The 24,158-nt window shown below is 43.0% G+C and overlaps 1 protein-coding gene across 4 annotated transcripts in view; it reads right to left on the bottom strand.

Moving 5' to 3' along the window:
• GPR63 (G protein-coupled receptor 63) overlaps positions 1-24,158 on the bottom strand; it is a 553,454-nt gene that overhangs the window by 374,527 nt on the left and 154,769 nt on the right. For 2 of the 4 annotated variants that reach the window (XM_069606418.1, XM_069606416.1), the window contains exon 2: positions 22,518-22,572. The exons of the other annotated variants lie outside the window; for them this stretch is intronic. The gene's annotated coding sequence lies outside the window, so the exon portion shown is untranslated. The remainder of the gene's footprint in view (positions 1-22,517; positions 22,573-24,158) is intronic. 4 annotated transcript variants of the gene reach the window in all.

Raw genomic sequence — 24,158 nt, 5'->3', positions numbered from 1 at the left:
CTTGTAACCAACACTTGCCCCCATGCGCCCATCTCCAGTATCGGCCACCGGTCAACCAGGGTTTTTATTCAATCAAGCTCCCATGCCTACACCGCCTCTGTACCCTGACCTTTTACCATGTTTGAACAACTTCCGTTTTACCTCTGCTCATACAGAAGTCGAAGCAGGGCGGCCTTTGCACTTCACAGGTACTGCAATTGACACTTCTGTTTTAAGGCCGACAAGCAAAGTTGGTCTTCCAGACCATCAAAGATTGTCTGTCACACTTGGGTAAACGGGCTACTTGAAGAAAGTATGTTCAGTTGTCTCCGAGTTGGTATCCTTTCCGGGCTCCAGCCCACAACTTGCTATCCTCTGTACAATCTGCATACACGCCTCGTCACTTCATTTTATGTTCTTCAAATCTGTCAACGTTCGCAGGTCTTTCTTACTTTTACAAACTAAATATCCCGAGAAACCATCAACCGTGAATTTTTCAAACGTATTAATGAAAGGGATGGCCGCTTTGTCTCACTGTGTGGCCATGAACATTACAAAACAAGTGTTTTCACTAGGCGTTCACGTTCAGACCTTGTTCAAATGTGCCCCGCCTGTAAACAATTGCAGGATTACTGCGAAAAGTGTCTCAGCTAGGTGGTGGCTGGACACTGTATGCTCCTTACATTAAAATGTATTACCTACTTTGGATATAACGGGCGTAAGAGAAATAAAAAATCACAGAGCAAAAAGAATATGCAAGGTCTGTGAAAGGGTGGGCTGCATAAAAACAATGTGCCACTTGTATGTGGAGTGTAAAATGTTGTATCCTTTCAAAATCTGACAAAACGAGTAAAAACACTGCTGCCTCAGATTAATGGCAGGAGACATTTATTTTTGCCAACGATTATTTTATTGTTCACATATTGCTGTATTTATTGCCCTCTATAAATTCTGGAGGTCTCTGGAAGCTCGTTACTTTTATAATGGTGGACTTATTAGCTACGTATTGGCTTGCTGTTTTGGGCGTTTTCTGTCTTGCTGGGTTATAAAAGTCTAACGAGTTACATTATTTTAGGGAATTGTATTTTTATGAATTGTGTTTGGTTTTCATGTAAAGAAACAGAAGGTTTGCCTGAAACCAAAATTGATTAAGTATTTAAAAAAAAAAAAAAAAAAAGGTTCGACAGGTAGCTTTCTTCTCTGGGTTTTCTTGAATAGAATGTCAATGCTTTGAGGTGATGGAGAACAAGGGCATGGCTGCGCTCCAGCTTTCTTATGCAGAAATGTATTGCCAGCTGTCTACGACTGCAGGCTTCTTTTATATGAGCGGCGTATTCATTTACATATTTGAGAAGGAAGTGCAGAGTTCAAAGCAGCATATGCGTTTGTTTTTTTAAAACAAGGGCGACGGATATCTTATGCGCTATTCAAAAGCAGGATTTCATTTGCTGTAATAATTAAATCGTCGGCTGCCTAGAATATAATCAAATTTACTGTCCACTGATTCCATCTCCAGCCCGATAAATGCTGCTAGCAGAGGATCAGATAAACAAGGATCCTCCCCCACCCCCCATCCTCACTCGGGTTATCAATCCTCAACGTGCCACTAATGCCCCTCCATTTAGAGCATACCTTGATGCATGAGCCATCACCTGAATTGCTGGCGAGTTGATTCAATGTGGAGGCCACATTGCAGTAGCTCTTAAATTAACAATCCCCACCCATGCAATGACCTGCTCTACTAAATATTATAGCTGCTAAAAAGGCCACTAATAGGGATATCCTTCAAGGGTGAGTGATGGAGTGGTGGGGGACTCCTAATCTTCTGGGAAGACAGGGATGGTTGGGAAGAAGAGTACTCCAAGGACCAAGACCTTCCAGTGCACCCTGCATCCCACCCACCCTCAGGTCTTGGAGGAGATGGGAGGAAGAGACGTAATCCATTCCAACAGTTACATAGGATGTGAGCCCTGAACAACAACAGCTTTTTTTCCTTCCACTCTCTCGTTCCCTTCAACCCCTTTTCCCTTGCTATCTTTTCCGATTTTATTTCTGCCTTTGCCACTCCTTCCTTTATCTCCACTACCTCTGCTTATGATGTACCTTGATCCTCTAATTTCTTCGCATTTTGACAACTATTAAACCCTCAACCCTGCTCTTTCGCCACTTTCGTTTTCTCACTCTTCTATCCTTTGTCTCATCGCCATCCTCTTATTCCCGTCTCTTCTTTCCTCTTCCGCTCCCCTTTCACTACCTTACCTTCATCTGTCCTCAACCTCATGCATTCCCACAGTTATCGGTCCTTCTCCCAATCCAATACACATTGCTTCACATTGTTCCTCCAATTTTATTTTCTAAACTGCCCCTCTCTGTGGTTTCATCACAATCCTCAATCGGCTCTCCCCCTCCTATCACTGTCGTTCTATTGCCTCTCCTTCCCATCCTCCCCAATGTTCCGCTCTGCCTTCCGTCACCTCCATCTCATCTTGGTGCTTCAATTTTTTTCCCTCATTCTGGCCATCACAGCTCTCTTGCAACATTCCTTTTTTACCAACAGTACTCTCACCCCCTCCACATTAATGTCCCCTCTTCTCTTCCATCATTGGCTCTGCTCTCCATCTCTCAACATCTCAAATAAATGTATCCTCCATCCCCTCTTATCACTCACTATTTACTCCTCCTCTCAATCTATCTGCCTTCGGAATCTTTAATATCCATTCTATATTCTCCTCTCCACTGCATCATCCTCCCGCTTTTTCTTTTCACACTTTTCTTCCTTTCCCTCATTCATGCTCATCTCTCCTTAACCTTTCTCCTGTTTTTCTTGCACAATCACGTGCTGAAACTTCAACCTATGCCCTTCCCTCTACTCTTCCATCTCACTTCCTCACTTTCTTCTCAGCCTCCCGTAACTGCTCTCCTAGCAATTCATCTCCCTCTCTGATTCCTTGTCCGATTTCCCACCTTTTCTTGCCATCCTCCTACAGTCCATTTTATTCTAACCTGTGCTCCCTCTTCTCATATTCAAGCAGGGATAAATAGTTAAAGTGGCAGGCTAGTAGCCAGGCATTAAGTCACTCACTCCCTCAGTTCCCCACATACAACCAGCACACTGTTTCTTACTCGCCAAGAGTGAATTATCACTAGCCAGTGGCTAGAGCAAATCACATTTTCAAGCCCAAGTCTCTCGTGCTCTTTTCGCACCCCATATGCCACAAACCTTTATCTGCTTTTACCCTCAAACAAGTCTTCTATAGATTAGCTCCCTCTCCCTCACTTGGCAGTCGAATGCGGAGCACCACAGAAAAATGATGGGTAAACTGGGAGACTTGTAATGCACTACACTTGGAGACATTTCACTTCTGCACTTTCAATCTTACTAAAATGGCCCAGCTTCTTAAAACAGCTCTTGAGACTGTTTCAGTATGTGCTCAAGTGAATCCAAACTAAGCAAGGAAGGTAATTTGAGGCACAGGAAGAAAACGTGATCTTCATGGGATGATTCCACCTCCCCCGAACCCCCAAGCATGGAAGCCAGAAAATAAAGAAAAGCTTCCTCAACCTACGGTAGGCCACTACACCACATCCCCTCCCAGGGCAATTCATATGACGCAAGTATACAGAGTGAAGTATATGTATTCCAGAGGGGGGAGGGGGGGACTTGCATTGCCTCAAGCATCACTTACCTCTTGAGACACTGGTAACAACGTAAATTAGAACCAGCAAATACTGCATCACTTTTGCTCCACACTTGGGTAACTAGCTCCTCAGCCCCACACCCAAGTGGAGAACAACTTTAGAGAAAGCAGAACGTGGGATCCCTACACATACCCATTAAATGGCAACAACTATGCCACCCAGAGACAAAAAGAAAGAGAGAAATGGGAGCAAGGAATGTGTGTGTGAACAATTGTTAAACATTAATGTGAGTCACGTAAATATTGTGCATACAGAGTAGGAGCAAACCAGCAACCTTACGCCCCTCTTCCTAACCACCACAGATAGTTTGAATGGTGGCTTTCTTCCTCAAGAAACGTTTGAAAAGAATCCCGTACATATGGACCTTATCTTATTGGGAATTGGCTAGGCGATTAAATGAAAACCCCCATTCTGGCCTAGGCTAGGGCCACACCAGGATCTTGTGGTTTGCAAGAACGCCTTGCTGGATGATCAACCATGTCAGACAGTCCGTCCAAGCAATACAAATTGCTACATTTGGGATAACCCCCAAAACCTATTAAATGGTCCTCGGTACACCAAGTCAAGAGGGGCCACTGTAACTTCACAATCACAGACATATTTGAGAGAGCCAAAGTTAGCCCCATAGCCGATCGCCACTTTTTGCACACTTACTCTATTGGCTGCAGAACCCATTAGACCTGGATGAAGAATTCGTAGCCAAACAACTCCCTCAAAAAATGCCACCTCAGGATTTCAACCCGGGCGAGTTTTATGGCAAATTACCAAAGCAGTGTTGCTGTATCCCAGTGTCCCCATATGCTTGGGGTCCAAAGATGAAGATCATTATTTTCTGGTTTTTGTCCAACCCTTGCAGATATTACCAAAAAAACTGCATATCCTTCAACCAAAAGGCAATATTGTAACAGCAACGGGGTACTGGCACTTTGTAAATCAAGGGTTTAGTGGTATTTTCATTAGTTCAATTTTATTTTCAAAGTGCTGAGGGGAGGACACAATCCTTTGACATAGGTTTAATGTTTTATTGTGTATATTATATCATAAAGATCTTCACAACAGAGGCTTCATAATTTGTTGCAGCCTATTGACGACTTAATCAGGCTACATTTTGAGGATCATACCGTGCACTTTAGTTAGTCTCTGTACGTTTTAGGATTTTAAAGAACTTTTTTAAAAAAAATTTTTTAAAGGAAATGCTGTGGCTTTGGAGTGGTTTATTCACTATAAAAGTGCATGTGCATTTCTACTTTTATCCTTTTGTATCATACATATATAAATATTCATCACTTTATTAAGGAAATCCAATTTTGGAAACACTGCCTTAATACTAATAAATGGCTACATATGGCACTGTACAGGGTCTGGAGGGTGATTGAAAGATGTTTGACTCCTGTGCAGTAGCCATGTATATCCCAGAGCAATCCATCTTTTACCCTAGGCAGTTGGGATGGGTATGTTGTGGCAACATCTTTATATGCTAATCCCCTGGACATCCTTTGGGTATTTGTCTGATATGGGAATAATCAATGAAGGCGACTGGGTCTTTGAACCACAAGTGAATGCTTTGTTTAGGTGGGGTACCACATGGTCAGTGGATGGTTTGGCCGACAAGATATGCTAAGAGCAATTTGCGTTTTAATTTATATTTGGGCCTCAGGTGCAATGATATTTTATTTTATTGTAGTCTGTCTTAATTTTACGCTGTTTACCGTTTTTGTTTTCTTTGGTGTAAATAAATGGACACTAAAATTAAGTTTAAATGGAATAGTGGAATCGACGAATGAACTATTGTTTACATTGTATCCTGCAGTATGTGGTACCTATGCGTTACTCTGTTTTTTTATTTGGAGTCCGTTCGCAGTGCCTATAACCAGAGGGAGGATCAGCCAAAGCACACCATTCACGGCGTCTTTCAAAAGCACATTGCGGCCGCCTAGCCGGCCGCGGTGTGTAGCTGCAGAGTGTCCTGCAGTCTGGGCAGGTACGAGTGGGTCAGCGCGCAGATCTGGATCTGAAATTAAAAAAAAAAAAAAACCCGTACAAAAAGGTAACTTTGACCACAACTAAACTGTCAAAACTGTTTATCAATGCTGCATTTAGCTCCCTAAAGGCAGGTTTAGCGCAATACGGCAAGCCACTCCCCAGAAATGACCAGAGACATACTTCTGAGAATATGGTCTGTCAAATCTGCAAGATTTGTTGTACTGGTTACCAGCGTTTGGGAATAGCAAATATCGCGGCACGGCCAGAAGCAACTTTGAAGTGCTGCTATAATGAATAATTCAACTGAACGGGGACTGCGGACTAGATAGCATTTGACCCGTAAATTGCTTTAAGACTTCAGAGAACGGTTCCTGTCTGGTAGCTGATACGAAATAGAAGCACTTCTACGCGAGGACTGTGGCGTTGAGCCTTTGACTCGCCGTATGGCTAAATCAGACAACCATTTAAATTAATAACGGTGAAAAACGAAAACTTAACCTCCAACTCTGGTTTATAAGTGCATATATAATTAGTTGCTCCCTTACAAGAATACTAAATCTTATAACCTGCGGAGTGCAGCATCAGGAGAAGTGCCTATACTGAATGAACAAGACTCCTCAACCACCATTACTGAAAAAGCTATTTTTTGCAGAAAAATCCACCTTCAAATCCTATAAATCAAGGGGTGGACGATTTTTTTCCCCGGCAGGGTGTCTTTCCGGTAGACACTCAAAATACTACAAGCTCTGGTTTAAGAGGTTTTTCGGCGGGGAAATCAAAACAAATCTGAGAATCTACACCACCAATTTAACTTTTAAGAGACATTGACATCAAATTTAAATTACACACTTACTACTACAATAATGAATACCATTGGAAATCACTTCCCAATGGGATTAGCAGGCCAATCTGAAGAACACTGGATTGGCAGGAAAGTAATAAACAAGGTCCCAAACATCAGTGGCCCAAAATAGTACTGATCATCAATAACAGTGATCTGCTTCATGAGGATACTGTAGAGGGGGCGCATCGACCCCCCCCACACACCCCCCAACGATAGTGTCCCTAAACTTTGTGCTAAGTTCTTTAGTGAAAGCCTTCGAAAATTTGAAATTAGAAGTCCAACACCACTCTGGGATTAATAATTCAATGGGGGAATCACTGGTAGAATTCCGACTAAAATCTAGGTCCCAAATTGAGTAAATTGACAATTTAACCAATCAGTGGAATGGGGTCAAGGAAGAACTCAAGATCCTGAACTCGAAACAAGGAGAAGGTACGAATGATTCTGTGCAAGGGAGATGTCTTAAATGTATGCAATCACCCCCAATTAGCTCTCTGGATAATAATATGGATGATACACCCCCGTCAGCATCACTAATGGAAGAATTTATACGATTAGCGCAACTAGCCAAGCAAGAGGAGACTCAAATCATAGATGAAAGCTTGAACACCAACGATATATCAGCTCTAAAGGAAAGTGGTGAAAAACAGAAAAAGAACAAATGGAAAAATGAAACAAAATAAGAAAATAAATATCAAAAAGAAATTTTAACAATAGAAAAGATTGAACAAACCAACAGAGTAAAGAATAATCGAAGTAGTGATACTACCAGCTTTATTAAAAATGTGAAAGGTATGAATGCTGAGGAGCAAAAGAAAGAAAACGAAAGAGACTGTACCTAAAGTTCCAGAAATGAAAGTTACAGTGGGAAGCCAAACAGACACAAGCCAACCACCTAGGAACATTGCACCGATCTTCCTAAATGTGAAATATAAAACTAAAATGAGGACCCCAGACTGGAAAATTGCCCCGATTTTCTTGAAAGCAAAACAAAGAGCAAGGAGTCCGGAGCCTATTGGTGTGGAAGGCAACGAAAAAGAGAAAGGCTTGTAAGTTGACTCAAAGACTCAAGTGGGAGAAGATCAACGTAATCTAATAGGCATGGACAAATTGTCCCCGATTTGAATATAATCAAGAGGGAGAAGATAATAGAAACCAAAAGAACGAAGCATTCCGGAAATCAATGTCATCTTAGAAGGAGCACGGCTTCTTGCGAATGAGCAAGAATCATCAGGAGCAGACCCCAGTGCTGAAAGTTTTCTTGTAAAAAAAGTCTGACGATAAGAATAATCATTCTCCCTTACATTGATCAAGAATACTGTTGGGGATGAAGCATATTCCGGATTTAAAACGCCCCTCCTCATCTGACAGATCGTGTGAGCTTCCCATTTACACCCAACACAAACATAGTGCAATTGGTCATGAAGTCAAGATTGGGCCTAGAGACAATCCTGGGAGACAAAGAAGATTGGGTGAAAAGGGGTCTCTTGATATCAAGAGAATGTCCACAACTGGATAAATCTTACCTAAATCTATCAACTCAAGATCCATCTCGACGATACCGAGAGACCCTCGATTTCATCTCCAAATATGTGGGAAATAGTACCCGACATAATTTCCCAAATATTTCTTAAACTCGGTACCCCGGAATGGAACAGAAACGCTAGTCAATTATGAGATCACGACACTTGTGAGGACACTAGAAGGAGCCACATCTTTCAAAACTTCGATCTAATATCGTTCCAGGAAATTTGGATAACATCTGTTTTGGGTATAGATGGCCTTACTGTCTATGAACAGGTGGCAATAGGCTGTGGCTAGGGTCGCCCGACTGGGGGTTTAATTATTGCATGCAGGAATGACAGTTTTGTAAGCTCAAGACTGCCATCAAATGATATTCAGGGTATTCTGGTGGTTAGAGTGCAAAGCGGAGGAAAAATGATTGGGCTGAATATGATAATAGTTAACCTATATTGGAATCCTCTGGTACTCCCACCCAATAGATTTTCTACAAAATCTTTGACCTTCTGGTTGAGTAGTCTTCCAAATTCCCATCAGATGAATTCATAATTATGGGGGTCTTTAACTCCCAATGTACTATAACTAGATCTAGTACCTCAAAAGATAAACAAAACCAAAAATGGGCACATATGGTGTAATTTCATGTTGGAATGGGACCTATGATGATCAATGATCTGTCGCAAATCACTGGACCAACGGTAAGCCACAAAGAAAACTGTCAAAAATAGTAAAGAAAATATGCAAAAGCACAAAAGATGATCCAGGACATTGCGCCTTATTCAAGGTGATTGTAAATGTATTTTAATATCTTTTCTCCAAAAAGTTGCCCTTATAATATTACACGTGTTTCGGCCTGTGCCAGCCTTTTTCAAATTAGGGCTAATATGTTGAACCACACTGGGGCTCACTGACTTCTTATTCACGAAAAATGTATTGGGTCGAATCCCATTGTTATTTGACAAGGGAAGTAGTCACTTGCGTCTGCTTCACTGTTTTGTGCTTCAAGTCTAGAAGGATTTACCCAACCATAAACTAAGCTGAAATAGGTTTAACGAACAACATTTTTTGGAATCCCCTCCATGCATTGTCTTTCGACAGGACGTGCAATTCCTCCTTAGACCAAATGCATGCACAGCCTTGATAGCCCTAGCATACTCCATCAAATGCAGCGACTGCACTGCCACACCATCTTTCAGGGTGATCCTGTGCCTAGGTTACAATCGCCCCTGAACTTCACAAGCATGCTTTTAATTGAGTCATTAAGTGCACCATCTGCCTATACAATCCATTTAAAAAAAAACATTTTGTATTAAACATATGGTTTGTTACAAACCTTTTGTCCTACTAGAAGCATCCAAAAATCAACAATTGAGTCCCCCTTCCTTCTTTCCTTTCTGGAATGTCTTCTTTCGTCCAGTTCTTTTCAGAGTAATCTCCATTTGCCCTGTTGAACACTTCATTTAGAAATGTTACCAGTGCAAATTACGCCAGGAAGTGTTCTCCGCGCTGCAAGATGTTCCAGAAATCCTATGCTTTTACTGAGTACGTTTCCTCCACTAGGGCTACTAAGAATGTATTCTATCTGTCAAACCCTTACAGAAAAGGGTTAGATGTTTCAAGGTTTCTTCTGTCCCTTCTTTGCCACAAAATCTACAGTTTACCACAGCTGTTTGTCGGTTATAGACCTCGAGGATCTGATTTGTGAGATCTAGGTTCATCCAAAAACGTAAGAATTGAGACCAACTATTTGAATTGAGTCTGATGTTCTTTTCTCAAAGAAAGCTCCAATTAATATAGGTTTTTTTCTGCCATGGTCTTTACCCAATCAGCTTACCAATGTTTCCATTTAACCTTTAAAGGATTATCAAATCTTCCTTAACTTGGAGATGGTCTAACAGGTTCTGACACTTTTGGCTCCGCTCTTTCAAGAGGACATTTTTGGTAGTTTTTAATGCAGCCTACAAGATTTCATATGGTTTTGCTATGTCTGGCAGGTGACATTTTCTGTATAGCATTAGCGACTTCCAAGAGACTCTTGCTTGCAGGGAGATCAACCCCAATTCAAATTGCATCAAGGAGGTTGGTATAAAATACGGCAGCCTTAGGATTTTCCTCCAAAAGCCCCCCTCCAACAAGGGCCAAAGCTGCCAAGGTGTTAAGGGAAATCCGTCTGCTCCGTATATTAGTACTGGCGTGACCTTAGCTTGGTAGAAGGTCATTACTGCCTTGATGGAGAACTTTCCAAATTTTCTATGTATTAATCTCACTTAGGAGATCAAGGTCTTGTACTTTGTTCCCAAGAAGAGCTGACGTGGTAGATCTGTCCTACTGTTACTTATGAGAGTTCCCAAGTAAATGGCTTCTTGCATTTGTCATAGGGGCTTTTTTTTTTTATAAACCATTTGTGATGTTGTTTCTGTCTGCAAAAACAGTCTCCCAGTATCATTACTGTTGTCTTTAATGAGTTAACTGATAATCCATTTTCAGTCATGCATTGGACCAAAGATTCTAGGCTCCTCTGTAGCCCAATCGGTGTTACATCAAGCAGGACCAAATTATCTGAAATAGAAGACACTTTATAGGTTCAGCTCCTGGCGTCGATGGCAATGCTCTGGTATAAGACCAAGCCTCTCCGAGGTCTGAGAGAAATAAGCTGAATAATGTCAAGGACAGAGGACACACTTGTTTCAGCCCACCAAAGGGTCTCGATTGATCTAGTTAACCGACCCTGGCAATCAGCCGAATCTTGACACTTGTGGCCGTGTAGAGATATTTTATGGCTTCCAACTGGTCTTCTGGGCATTGTCAAGCCTTTATTTTAACCCATAATCGCTCTCGCAATCAATACTGTCAAAGGCTTTCTTCATATCTACTAGAGCCACATATATTTAGCTTTTTTCCTTTAGCACTTTTGCTTTCAGTATGTCGATTAGGAAGAGATTTAGTTCCGATCCAACTCTTCATGAATCCAGTTTGTCGCGGATTCTCTGTTAGTCTCTTTGATCCATCTTTGTAATTGCTTTAACAAGAATGCTGCAAATAGCTTGGCTTTTGAGTCGAGGGGCGCTATCGGGCGATAGAGGGATCATCCTATTTCCGTGCTTGTATTTCAGGACTATAATCGCTGAGGGCCATGAGTGCGGTATTTCTCCTGTCTTCATGATTCGTTTAAACAACTCAAATATAAACCCTCTGCGGAGCTCTCTTCGTCATGGCGTTAGTAATGTCCCGATGCTCTAGACCGATCAGTCTTCTTGATTAATAGTTCAATATCCAGTCTGTCAAGTTGGAACAACGACCCCAGATTTGGTTCCTTCGGTAAAGCTTGCAAGGGAGTATTTTTGTTGAAACAGAAGTTGGTAAAAGCTTTGCCATGCTTCTTCCGTGACAGCATGTAAAAGGGGATCCTCTCGACCTTGCCCTTCTCCGTTGAGCATTCGCCAGATGGATCTGGAGTCGTTGTTTGGAAGGGCACTGAGCATCTCTTCCTGGTGAGCCATCTCTCCCCTATATGCCATAATCCCGTTTTTATATTTCCGCTTTCTTTTTCTCAGTTTGCTTGCCCATTGGGGCCCTTGTTGAATTGTAATCTTTTTTTATCTTTCTTAGGGAGTTTAGTCCTCTGCTATTTTTTTGTTGAAAACTTGTTTGTGGTCCATAACTTTTGACAACCCCCCTTTAGCCAGACGCTTGCATTCTAGGAGAAGTGGATTTACTCCATCTTCCTGCATCAGCATATCTATTGCTTTCGTGGAAAACACCACAATATCTTGTTCGGTCATTCTAATGTGGTTGTTTCCCGTTGTCACTTCCAGGGCCGCATGAAATGTTACATTCCATGACGTTTGTTCTCCCTTCCAAGTGCATTTCAGAAGTGAATGATCACTCCTTGCTTTTTGGATTACTGTAAAGGACTACAAGTCTTGTAACAATGAGCTTGAAACGAAAACCTAGTCCAATATACTGGTGCTGTTTCCATTTGTCCAGGTGGTTTTTGACGGAACAGGTCCGGCTACTTGGCCGTTTAAAACATGTAGGTCATGATCTGACATTGTGTTCCACCATTGGTGTGCTCCAATATGAGTTTATTTATAAAGCGCCTATACACAATGTGTTTCAAAGTGCTTCAAGGAAAGGGAGGGAGCAAGGGAAAATACAATGACATTCTTACAGGTCATGAACAATAAGAAAGTGAAATTAACTATCGTACTCGGCCTGGCAACATATCAGATAGTGCAAGAGCTAAGACACATAAGGAAGGGAGGGGGAAGAGTGGAAGGAAATGGAAACCGACCGACGACTACCGTAATAGGCCCGACGACATTTCTGGTAGAGCCAGAGATTAACAAAAGGTGAGGGAGAGAGGTGCAGAAAGGGAGGAACAAAACAAGCAACTAACGTACTAGGCCTGACATTTCAGATATTGCTGATGGGTGGGGGGTTGGGAGGGTTGAGGAGACAAACAAGGTTGCCATCATACTAGGTCAAGGACAATTCTGATAGAGTAAGTGCATAGAAGAAAGTAAGGGGAGGAGGGGAGGAGATAGGAAAAGGGAGAAGGAGAGAGGAGGAGATAACAGAGTGAGCAGTGAAAAAGTGGAGAAGCAAGAGGGGAGATCGAATACAATTGCAGAAGTCCGTAGTAACACAATGTTGCAAGAGAACGCCAAATACAAGCCAGGATTCAATTTGAAAATGGGAACAGCATGATTCAGGCCACAATGAGTACAAGATGCAGGGAAAGTCCAGCATGAGAGTTGAGAGAGGGTGACGCACTGCGAGTCAATGAAGTCCATAAAAGTGAAATCCAAGCATTGGCAAAAGGCGTTGATGGTGAAACCAGAATGTATCAAGACAGACTCCTGCAGAGGTAGGATGTAGGGATGGGGGGAGGGTGGGGTGGGGTGGGGAGCAGGCTAGAAGAATCAACCAAAACAGGCAACACCTGTATGCAAGAAGGGGGGGAGGGGTACAACGGACCATCACGAGGTGAACAACAGGTGGGGATGGCCTGGGTCCTCCTGGTCTGAACAGAGCCAAACAGGAATTGCTGTTTTCTTTGTCTGCCCTTCGCTTCAGACGGCTGGGCAAGAAGTGCCCTTGATCTAAGTGTAAAGAGCAAAAGGAAGAGATAGGGCTAAGGTGGTGGGCGGGGCTTAGGCCATGTGACCTAGATCCACTTGTAGCTGCTACCCATCTACAAAGGAAAAGAGGCTGGAGGGCTGCTTAAGTCTTGTAATCCCTGGGCGTTGGGCAGAGACCAGTTATACAGCAGAAATTCAGATTCCCCTTTGACAATTATAAAATGTGGCTTAAATTGCCACGTCCATCTGTCAATAGAACTGGTCTATGACTCCAGATGTAGTTAAGCCACCAGATTCCAGTAAACGTTTATCACTAAGCCTCTGGTGATCTTATTGCCCAAGGCTTCTTTGATGAAAATCACTTGCATAAATGGGTTTGGCCTGTCGAAAAAAACTCCACCTCCATCCCCATGCCATTTTTAACAGGGCACCCTCGGTCACCCCAATAGGCAACCGTAAATAAGGAGGTATAACCGTCTAGGTAAGGGGCCCTCTGAAGCCCAGTTTCTTTCAAGTAGAATATATCCACACTTCCTGATTCTAAGTCTTTGTCCGTTCACAGATGTATTGATACTCTCGTGTTCCAAAATACAATCTGTTGTGAAGCTATTTGTGGCTATTCATAACTGCACTTGGTTGGGGTTCGTCTGTTCTTTTTCCATTGAGTTTTTCCTTGACGGTATCGCTGCATTGATGATTAATCTCTCAGTACCCCCAACATTCTTGAATGTAACTTTTATCTGACCTTTCGGTCTTCTAGCTAAATCCAGGATGGTTTCATCCATTCATCTTTCTGGGGTCATGGGTCTTGTCCTTCCATTGTTTACACCCTTCGAGGACCCATGGGTCTCCATGTTACAAAAACTTTGTAAGTCAAATTGTATCAGTGACTGTATTTGTGTTTCCCCATCTCTATTTCCTTGCAAAATAGTCTCCGGCCAGTCACAGCATTCAAAACCCATGGGCAATAATAAATGGGCCATTTCTAGGAGTGCGGTCTTGGTGCTTTGGGAACGCAAATGGGTCATACTGAGTTATGCGTTCTTTGGGGAACTCAGATCTGGATGACATCGGATTTGACAAATCTCAAAAAAGGAATGTTGTGCAAGAGACTTATCACATTAAGGCGATTCAGGATCAGACCATCTCTGATGGGTAATAATTGCTCCAAAGTAACCTTTGCCAATCCAACAGTGTGTCGCAATTTGCAACTGTCTCATCTTTCCTATCTTTGATTTGGGTCTGTCCGCCACTTTGTGAGGGTGTGCGATCTTCTCGTTGCTTCCCTTTCTACTGATAGTTTGCCTTTTGGCAGATCACTTTTTCCCGGGCTTATCTTATCAATTGGTCACTTTTCTGGATTATATCCCTTAGTCTTTCGGTCAGTGTCCTAAATGGGCTCAGTGGGTCCTCAGATCTATAAGGAGCAATCAACTCATTAAGAGCCCAGGTCCTGTTGGCATCTTGGAATTTAGACCCCCAAGTTTATGCGATCTCGGAGGTCACATGAGTCTCGATTCAATTATGGTTTCTGGGTATCCAACAGGGGTTGAGGCGTTTGTTCATGTTCCCACACATCGGCCTCCTCTAAGGAATAAGTCAAACAAAATAAACATTAATCGTCCAAATCATCCATTGTACTGCAAGTTGTTGTTTTCGGAGTTCTGCCATACTTGGGACCAAGGATAATCTTTTGTTCAATTTTCCATGGAGGCTTCAAACTCATTCTATTTTTCGTTGGAAATTCCGGGTGCAAGCACTGGAAATTCCTTATAGCCACCTGTATTGATTTCTTGGAAAACATTGACATCTTTGGTTTCTTGTCTAGAGGGGTTTCTTTGTCCATCTTCCTATTTAGTTTTCGCCTTCTCCTGTGTGTGAAGATTGAAAATGAATTAGGCTCACTCAAGGGAGTAGGCTTAATCAAAAGCGCCTTTGGTTTCTGTAATCCATGTAGATTTTTCTTTTCAGGTTCGATTATTGTGAGGTCAATCAATCATTATTACGGAGGCTAGCCGTTGTCCCAGTCGAGTCAGGAAGGAACACAAGCTCCCCTGCCTTTGTCGTGTTTGATTTTGAAGGATCACCTACTTTCTATGGATTTTTAAGTTGGACTTGGCCTTAGTAGCTACATAAAGGCCCACATCCGATCCATGGCCAGGGACGTGGATCCCGCTGCTTTTCTGTTTTGGATCATCGATTTTAATTGCAAGTAGTCCAAAAATTAATTCAGCGTTCCACGATCCCCTGTATCTCTCTATGTATTCTATTTGAGCAATCGATTTCTTGTTCCACTCTGAATTGTAATGAGGTTGTAAAGGACTCGATATAGATTTTGGAATGCATCAATGCCAGCAAGGTTGTTTGGTCTTTGCTTTTTCAATCATTATTTCGTACAATTCAAAAAAGGGTGTGAGAGAGATGGTTTCGGCTGCTATCATATCACTGAGGGGATTAGCAGTTGTTGTTTTCCCACTTTTGGCTCATTCCCCTTATTCCCCGAAAAGACTGGCTAACTCCTTAAGGGTGAACCCCTGGGATTACGAGGTGGTGCTTGCATTTGATCATATTCCATTGAGAAGGAGATGAAGCATTGGTTCTCATTATTACCACCTCTTTCCCCTGCCTTTACAATGCGAACATTCAAGTATGTCAAAAGCAGCTCCCATTGTACACCTCTTCCCTGTGCCCATCACATTGTTGGTGTCATTTTGAGTTTTATAATGCACTAACCTGCAGCAGTGCCACTTTAAAAGCGCCCAAGAATAGAACAAGTCATAGGGTGTAATACAAAGGTGTGACATCCACAAGTAATATGAATGAGGTTGCATGCCCATGTTGTCGCCTTAGTTTCAGTCAGTGTCAGATATGAGCCAACAGTTGTGTTAAAGAGTTTGTTTTGGACCTAATGCTGTGATGAATCGCCCTCAGTGTTGTAGTCATTTGAAGTTGTGTGTATTATCACCTTGCATGCATACATACATATTGGTCTCAGCCAAATGAGTGCTAGCATATGCGGGTCCTTATGCATTACCCATTTATGATCTACTTTGCGTCCCAAATGCCACCATGTACAGGGTTCCCAATAGTGCCTAGTTCATGATCAATAGAATGGCAGAAAAGGTGGACAGACACTACCCCATGCAGGTTTAGCATAATTGATCAAACTTCTCGGTGTTCATCAAGGCAAATAGAATCTCTCTCTCCTCCATCATCGGTGCTAGTGAAAAGATGTTTTCATGACATCATGATCTCGCAAGTGGGAACACGATCAAGAATAGTGTGGCCTTTTAAACCAGGACCTGCTTGCGGTCACTATTGATCAGGCACTAACATATTCCCTGGTCTTCCACCAATAGTGCATCTCTTCCAATGTCTTAGCATTAAATAGTGCAGTACTGAAACTGCACAGGACTGAAATCTCTTCACTGGCTCCCAGTGGCTGCGAGGATTAAGTTCAAAACCCTCTGCATTGTCCACAAGGCCTTCTGGGGCCTGGGGCCTAAATACCTTCAAAACTCTCTGCCTAAATATCTTCCTTCACGAGCCCTTCGCTCATCCGTCTCCAACTCCCTCATGGCCAGCCGCTTTTTGAAGCAACGAGCTGGGGGTAGATCTCTCTCCGCAGCAGGGGCCTCCCTCTGGAACAGCCTTCCTGCCTCCCTGAAACTTGAGGAGAACCATCTCCGGTTCCGGAAGCACCTCAAAACCTTCCTCTTCGCTTCTGCCTTCTCTCTCCCTCTCCCCTGCTAAACCTGCTTAACTCCCCACTGAATTTCTGCACTAAACCTGCATCTGGGCCACTCTCAGCGACCTCGGTCAGGGCCCAGCCACTCTCCACTTGCACTGCCTCCCTGGCTCCCCCTGCACTGTGGGACTGTCACTGTATCCCTACAGCCCCCCTCCCAGCACTTGCTCTGCACTTACCTCGCACTTGCCACCAGCTGGCCCTTTTATTTATTATTTTTTTTTACGCTACTTACCTTGTACTGCACTTTCCCCCCCCACCTCCCCCCCCCAGCACTTTCTCCTTTTCCCCTTACCTCTGCACTTGCGCGATCTGAATGACACCTGGCCTAGTAGGATCGTTTGTCTGTCTTCCCCTTGTTTCCCTCCCTCCCTGCCTCGTCGCCCCTTGAAACACTTGTGTATAGGCGCGTTACAAATACCATATCATATCATATATCATATCAGTAGTAATGTGTGCTGGAATTTCAGGGATGTAAAAAGGAGCCGGCAAGGGATAGGCCAAATTCATGCATGATAAAAAGTAGAAGGACGAGGGGATAGAGTGGAGTAATCTAGGGTGAATGTGTTGGAGGAGAGACACAAGTTTGTATTGAGCAGAAACATAAGCCATCTTGCTGTGCCGTTCATTCCACAGCCAAACAGAAGAATGTACCCATGCTACTATTTATTTTCATATTTTTTCTTCTTTAAAAATAATACATTATTATTTTTGAAAGGTTTCCGGATTGCGGAAATCCTAAAATAAGATCAACCGCTGTTCTTATATATCCACCCAAATAGTGAAGTAGCTCTGTGTTTCAAAGGACAAATATTACGGTGATGCTTCCAGTGTTTGAGAAATAAATAAAAGGTAACTAATATAGTTTAGGAAGAATACAAGACAATCACTTTCTACTTCCAAGGACATCAAAATCATATATTTAAAGAAAACCGGAACACATAATCGGAAGTCAACAAGGTTATAATCTCAACCAAGGGTAGAACAAAATACAAGTACATCCACATGGTACATTGAGAAGACAACGTTTTTTTGGAGAGAGATTACAGTGTACATAAGTGTTTTAACACAATTATATTCACAGAACAAAAACAAAAAAACACAAAGAACATTGGGTTTATATTCATTTCTTTACACTAAAGTGACTAAATCATAAAGTAGAGTGCAAAATGGACATATACATGATACTGGTTCAATAAATAGACAATATCATTGCCCAAATTGTGGATACTGTTCAGTGATAGTCCCTTTTTGCAATTGTTAATTTCAAGCAATTAATGCTGCAGGGTCTTTGATACAAGATATCTTTTTTATCCTATTCATTCCACAGCCTGCAAGACACGAGGATGAAAAAGCATGAACACATGCACAACCTTTTCTCATTCATTTTCTTCAGCGCCAGACTCCCTTTTTAGAGACATGCGAGATTGGAAGGCATAGTGGAGTCAGTGGCTTGAGACAACAAATCCCTTCCCTTTCTAGAAGACACTGCTGAATAACACATTTTCCACATGCTTAAAAAAGGTCCCAGCCACTTCCTCACGTCCTTCGCCATTTCCGTTCAGTAATATAAGTCGCTGGGCAGTTTTATAAGCCCTTCTGCTGCATAGAAAGGTCACTTAGGTCCAACCGTAACCCAGCAACATACTGCCACACGTAACGGTATACGCTGGGGGGTGTGTCGCCTTTGGACTAATCATGTCCATTACACATCACCTGATATTCGTACGGCATTTGTTCACGGAGGCGCATTCATACCTCATTCAAGCCTACTTGCTAGCGTGATGTTTCATTCATTTTTCCGGACATGCCTCCAAACAGCCTTCGTTACACCACGTTTCCTGTAACAGTACACCCCTAGTAAGGGTGTGTCGCCGGTGATCATTCAGGGCTGGCCACGTCATGATATCAGGGCTGGCCACTCCCGGGGGAGGGGGGGGATGCCGCACACAACTTATCAAGTTCGCATACGCCAAAGTGTGCCGCCTACTACCTATCAGGGCTGGCCACGTCATGAATCCAGCGTTGCTCATCCGGGGTGGGTGTGCCGCCCACTACCTATCATGTTCGCACAAGCTGCTTTAGAACACACACTGGGCGCGGCACCCGAGTTAACCAGTTCTCCCCGGCTACAGAGTCCCTCGCGTAGCTTCTTTCCTTCAATGCCGCAGGTTAGTGTCCTGGCTCTACTCCGTGGACACACTGCGCCGCACCTTATCTTTGTTTTAATTTTCGTTCTCGAACGTTCATGCCAGCACAGTGTCTCGCCCCCCTGTGGTAGTTAATTTGCTTCGAACTCTGTACAGAATTCTTTAATCACAATTCTCAAAGGGGTTTCATTTGCTTTCCCCGCAGGTCTCCTAACTACATATGGAACTTGCTTACCTTTATTAACATGTTACTAGACACCTGGCAGGCATCTAGTGAAATTGATTCCACCCACCAAGACAATCCAGACAAGTAAGCATTATTGCATTGTTCTTCCATTTTTTTTAGATACCTTTAAATGTGTAGCATTAATACCAGTTTATTATTTTTCCTACCAGATTAAACACTGCTAAATAACTGCTTTCAACACTGGTTTCCGATGGCGAACCTACTACTTTAGAATTTCATCACTCAATGAGTATCACGGCAGCATTGCCACAAAGGTAGGCATCTGCCTGTCCCCCTTCTATATTCATTCAAGCATTCGTTTTGAGTCCAAACCTAAACACAAACATTTTGAATTATAGGTTTCACAGAGGAGTACTGGTTTTGATCACTCACTAGGCGCCTGTGCTCCTGACTGGCACTGAGGTGATTCTTGCATCAGAAAATCTTGTCCAGGCGATCCCCTGCCCCCCACATTTATTTGGGTAAGGTTCCTTTTATGGATAAGTCAAATTAGTAGTCATGTCAAGCCCTTTGAAGAACTTGCTTATGTACCCTGTCAACTGAAGATAGTCTATATAGAAGTGTATAGGAAGCCTATCTGCTTCCCTGCAGGGATTATTACTCCTTACTTTGCCCCAAGGAAGGTGTTTTTTGACATCAACGGCCTTACAGGTGGCCCGCCGAAACGTAATCAGGTCTTTGTTTGTTGAAATCCTAACCTTCCGGAAGCAACATCATTTTGAGACCGTTCTTCTGACATTAACAAATGTCAAGAGCTTACGTAGGCAGACCTGTGAAGTTAATTTACACTTTTGCACTAATGTATTTATTTATTTTACATTTTGTTTGTGTTTCATTAATTGTTCAATCTTTGTGTTCCAATTTTTTATATGCACTTTTTCCCCAAAACTTAATGGCAACCCGCAAATATGATTTTTGAAAAATTCATGTCCTTTTTTCAATAAACAACTGAAATTATTTATAACATTAGCTCTATCTTCTTAGATTATCTTTTGGTTTTTCAAGGAAGAATTTTTGGATATCTTTGATACCAAGATGATTAAGTATGAAAATGAGACCATAGTCTATTAACTCATTGTATTACAGCTTTTAGATTTCTTGTTTGTATAGCATAGAAACCGCATGGCAGACATCTGAAATAGGTTATCCTCTACTGAGTCCCCTTTCAGAGAACAGACTGCAAATTATACAGTTCTTACAAAAATTGTGCTGCAAAATGCACCAATTTGTTCAAATATTTTCAAATGTGTCCTGGGGAGAACTCCCCTCTTTGCCCCCAATTCCAGAGAAACCTAAATGAGTCAGGCTCACTCATGTTCAGGGCAGCTATTTACACCACACCATTAGTCAGCCAAGACTGATGAGAACAGTACTTTTGTATCCTTATGAGTAAAGGCTCACAAATTTTGGAACCAGACACCCCAGAGGTTCGTTTGATCCAGCACTTTGGAATTCAAATGCGGAAGAACTCAAATGATTATCAGCATGGACACTGTAAACAAGTTAACTACCAGCTTGTATTGCGATCGGGTTGCAACTTCCGCTCACAAACCATATCTTCCAGCATGGATGTCACAAAGAAAAATCTGGTATAGTAATGGCTACCCTTCTGTTGCAACCCCTGTAATTCAAAAGCAAACATCCAGTTCTGAACGTTTTGGCTGTTGTGTCGCTCTTTCAATAAATATTGTTTAATAAAAAATAGTACATGCATTAAGGTTAGAGATCCGTTCCTGTGAGGTCAGAGGGCGATGCAACATCCTGTCGTCCTCGTTATACAAAGGGATGTACCACTGCGATGTAAAGGGATGGACGACAGGGATTTAAAGGGATGGACGACAGGGATTTAAAGGGATGGACGAGGGGAGCCTGGAAATAAAGTCGTTTTATACACACCACACAAGAGGGACACAAAACTGGCAATGGAGGCTGGGACTCTCGACGCAGAGGGCCGGAACATTCATCCATTCCCCTACAGTCTGCAGAAGCCTCAGACAGTCAGACTAGACCAGTTGCACAAATGGCGCGATGCTCAGTCAGCGGCATAAATAAAAGAAGGGTGGTACAGGGTCTCAATGCCGTGAGGTGCAGGCATACACAGCGAGTGTGATAACAGGTCACGGGTAGTCTCCCGTGAGGACAACGCTCACTACGAAACAAAAAAGTAAACATTCTTGGACAAAGCACATAAAGGCCTCGCAGCTGCACTTCACGGCCTGCCACCTCGCACATACGAGGGGTGGAGATTCACACGATGGAATGAGCGATTACTCCTACACGTGCACTACGAATACAACACGCAGCATGGACAGAAATACATGCTGGCCATCATACGCCAGGATGTGCAGCCTGCAATTAATCCAGAACGAATAAAGATATAGACACCATATCAGACCAGGAGCCTGTCCCATTGGGTCTGGCAGCTGCCTCAGGAGTAAGGGCACAACCAACAATGGATACCTTTCCAATACAGACACCACTCCAGTTCGACATGGACCACAAGAATTTGGGGTCTCGTTGGGCCAGATGGATGTGCGATTTCAGATGGTGGATGTGCGATTTCAAAGTATACATTGATGCGCTGGCCTCCACCCCTGGCCTCCCCCCCCGCATCCCCACTAAGATAAGCGTCTCAAAAGGTCTCCTTACTTGACAGCAGGAGCAGGGGTAGGAGACATCAGATATGAAATACCTGAAAACGACATAACCACATAGCCAGGACTTAAAACTGCATCTAAACAAGCACTTTGCAAGTCACAAAAATGTGGATTACGAGCGCCATGCGTTCCACACCATTATGTGGTCCCAAGGTGAGACAATGGATAACTGTCACGCGACTGCAAGCAAAAGGTGAACAGCTTTGATCTTCACCTTTATTCTAACGAAGAGACCATCAAATCTCAGGTGGCAGCTTTTTATTTTATGTAAGCAACACACTGGCTGTTACAAAAGCCACATACATGACCCGAAATGCTCACGTGGGCCAGCGCTACCATGGCTGTTGGTCTGCAAGTCTACGATGGAAATACTCAAACAGCCAGTCCTTCTAACTAAAATGCATCACTTCATAAAATCATGTCTCATGCAGATGCTCAGGCTACAGATGTGGCCATGAGTTCAACTTCCCTCACCAGGGGGCCTGCCCAGCAATGGGGCAGGAATGTTCGGCGTCTAGAGCTAAAAATCACTTCAGAGCTGTATGACCCACACCACGACCACAGTTTGTACACACACAGCGCCTCTGCTTTCAGCAACAACTCACCCGTATCCAAACCACGGGATGATGCCAGGAGGGTATCAGGCAGGCAAAGGTCAACCTGTGAATACAAAGACAAAGAGTGAGACGATTGGAGCCGTTGGGAAAATGACAAAAAGGGCAGAAGGATACATCACTTGACGACAACACCTTTTATGAGAGACTCAGAGTCAGCATCAAGTCGAGAGAGGCGAAAGTGCTACAAGTATGCAGTAGGAAAACAGACATATCTGTCCATTTGCTTGTATTGGTAGAGTGGGGCTGTGGGCGATGGCTAACTTCCTCATCGAATCTGGCGCAACAGTCAATGCGATGTCCGCACAATACCTCAATTTGCATCATGCCCCAAAATAAAGAAGGCACAAGTAGCCGTATGCATATGGAACAAAACTCCCTCTGCACCGCAAAATGCACATACAAAGACAACTCGGGCCATATGTTGATTCACGCCATACAGTCAGAGGTAGCTTGTGGATGTGTTCTAAGCTTTAAAATCAGCCATTGAGATGGCCCTCATTCAAATACTGCATCATTTGATGGCCGACAAATGCATAAACAGCCGCGAAGATGCAAGCCACATTCCCCTCATTGTTCAAGGGCATTGGGAAATTGAAAGGGTGCCAGATCAAACTCCACATTGACCACACGATCAAACCAGGTTTGCAGCATTACAGGGGGGATTCCTCATCAACATGCAGGGTCAGGTTGAGAAAGAGCACCACTCCCTGAAAAAAGACGACATGATTTAGCCAGCACGGGTTTCACCTTTCATCCCAGTACCAAAGGAAGGACCTGATCACCAAATCAGTCTTTGTATCGATATAAGGGGGTGGCAAATCAAGCAATCTTGAGAGCATGCCATCAGGCATATCGTATTACTGACATGACACACCTTTTAAATGGGGCTACAGTATTTTCCAGATTTGACCTAAATAAAAAGTTAACCATCAGCTGGAAATCAGCAAAGACTCCAGATACATTACAACATTCACAAAACACCTCAGACTCTGTTACAAATGCCTCAACTTTGCTATATCATCAGTAGCAAAAATATTCCAGGAGGACAGCTGCAAAGCCATCTGTCATATCCCAAATTGCCTGAATTACAGTGGCAATAGTTTGGTCTTCGAAAAGACCCAAGAAACTTATGATGCCACCCTATTCCAAGTCTGCAAGGCTTTAGAGAATGTAAACCTCACTCTAAATCTGCACGTCCTACTTTGACCCTAACTTGCACATGAAGGGGACGTCATTGCGAGTTCAGTGGGGTTAGGTTATGTTAACATTTACTTATAAAGAGCACCGTCACTCGAGGCTATCCCAGCGCTGCATTGAGAAGGCTTTTTGGAGAGAGCTTGCAAAGATGGGATGAAACCAGTTCCATTCGATACTGAAAGGTCTTCAGAGCTTTCTGGAATTTGGCATGATCTTCCATCAACCTCAGGGCAGATGGACAGATGTTCCAAAGGGAAGGAGCCACTACTGTGAAGGCACGCCGACCCACAGATACTTTCTTGACCAGAGAAATCATGAGAAGACCAAGGTTGGCAAATCGTTTCGCTCTGGCTAGTTTATATGCAAAAATCTTCTCCTGAAAATTAAGCAAAAGGGCTTTAAACGTAATGATGCTTTCAACTGGAAGCTAGT

This window comes from Ambystoma mexicanum, chromosome 4p (assembly GCF_040938575.1).
Source record: "Ambystoma mexicanum isolate Mex_15411 chromosome 4p, UKY_AmexF1_1, whole genome shotgun sequence".
Taxonomy (NCBI): Eukaryota; Metazoa; Chordata; class Amphibia; order Caudata; family Ambystomatidae; genus Ambystoma; species Ambystoma mexicanum.
This window is presented reverse-complemented; position numbering and strand designations above follow the sequence as displayed.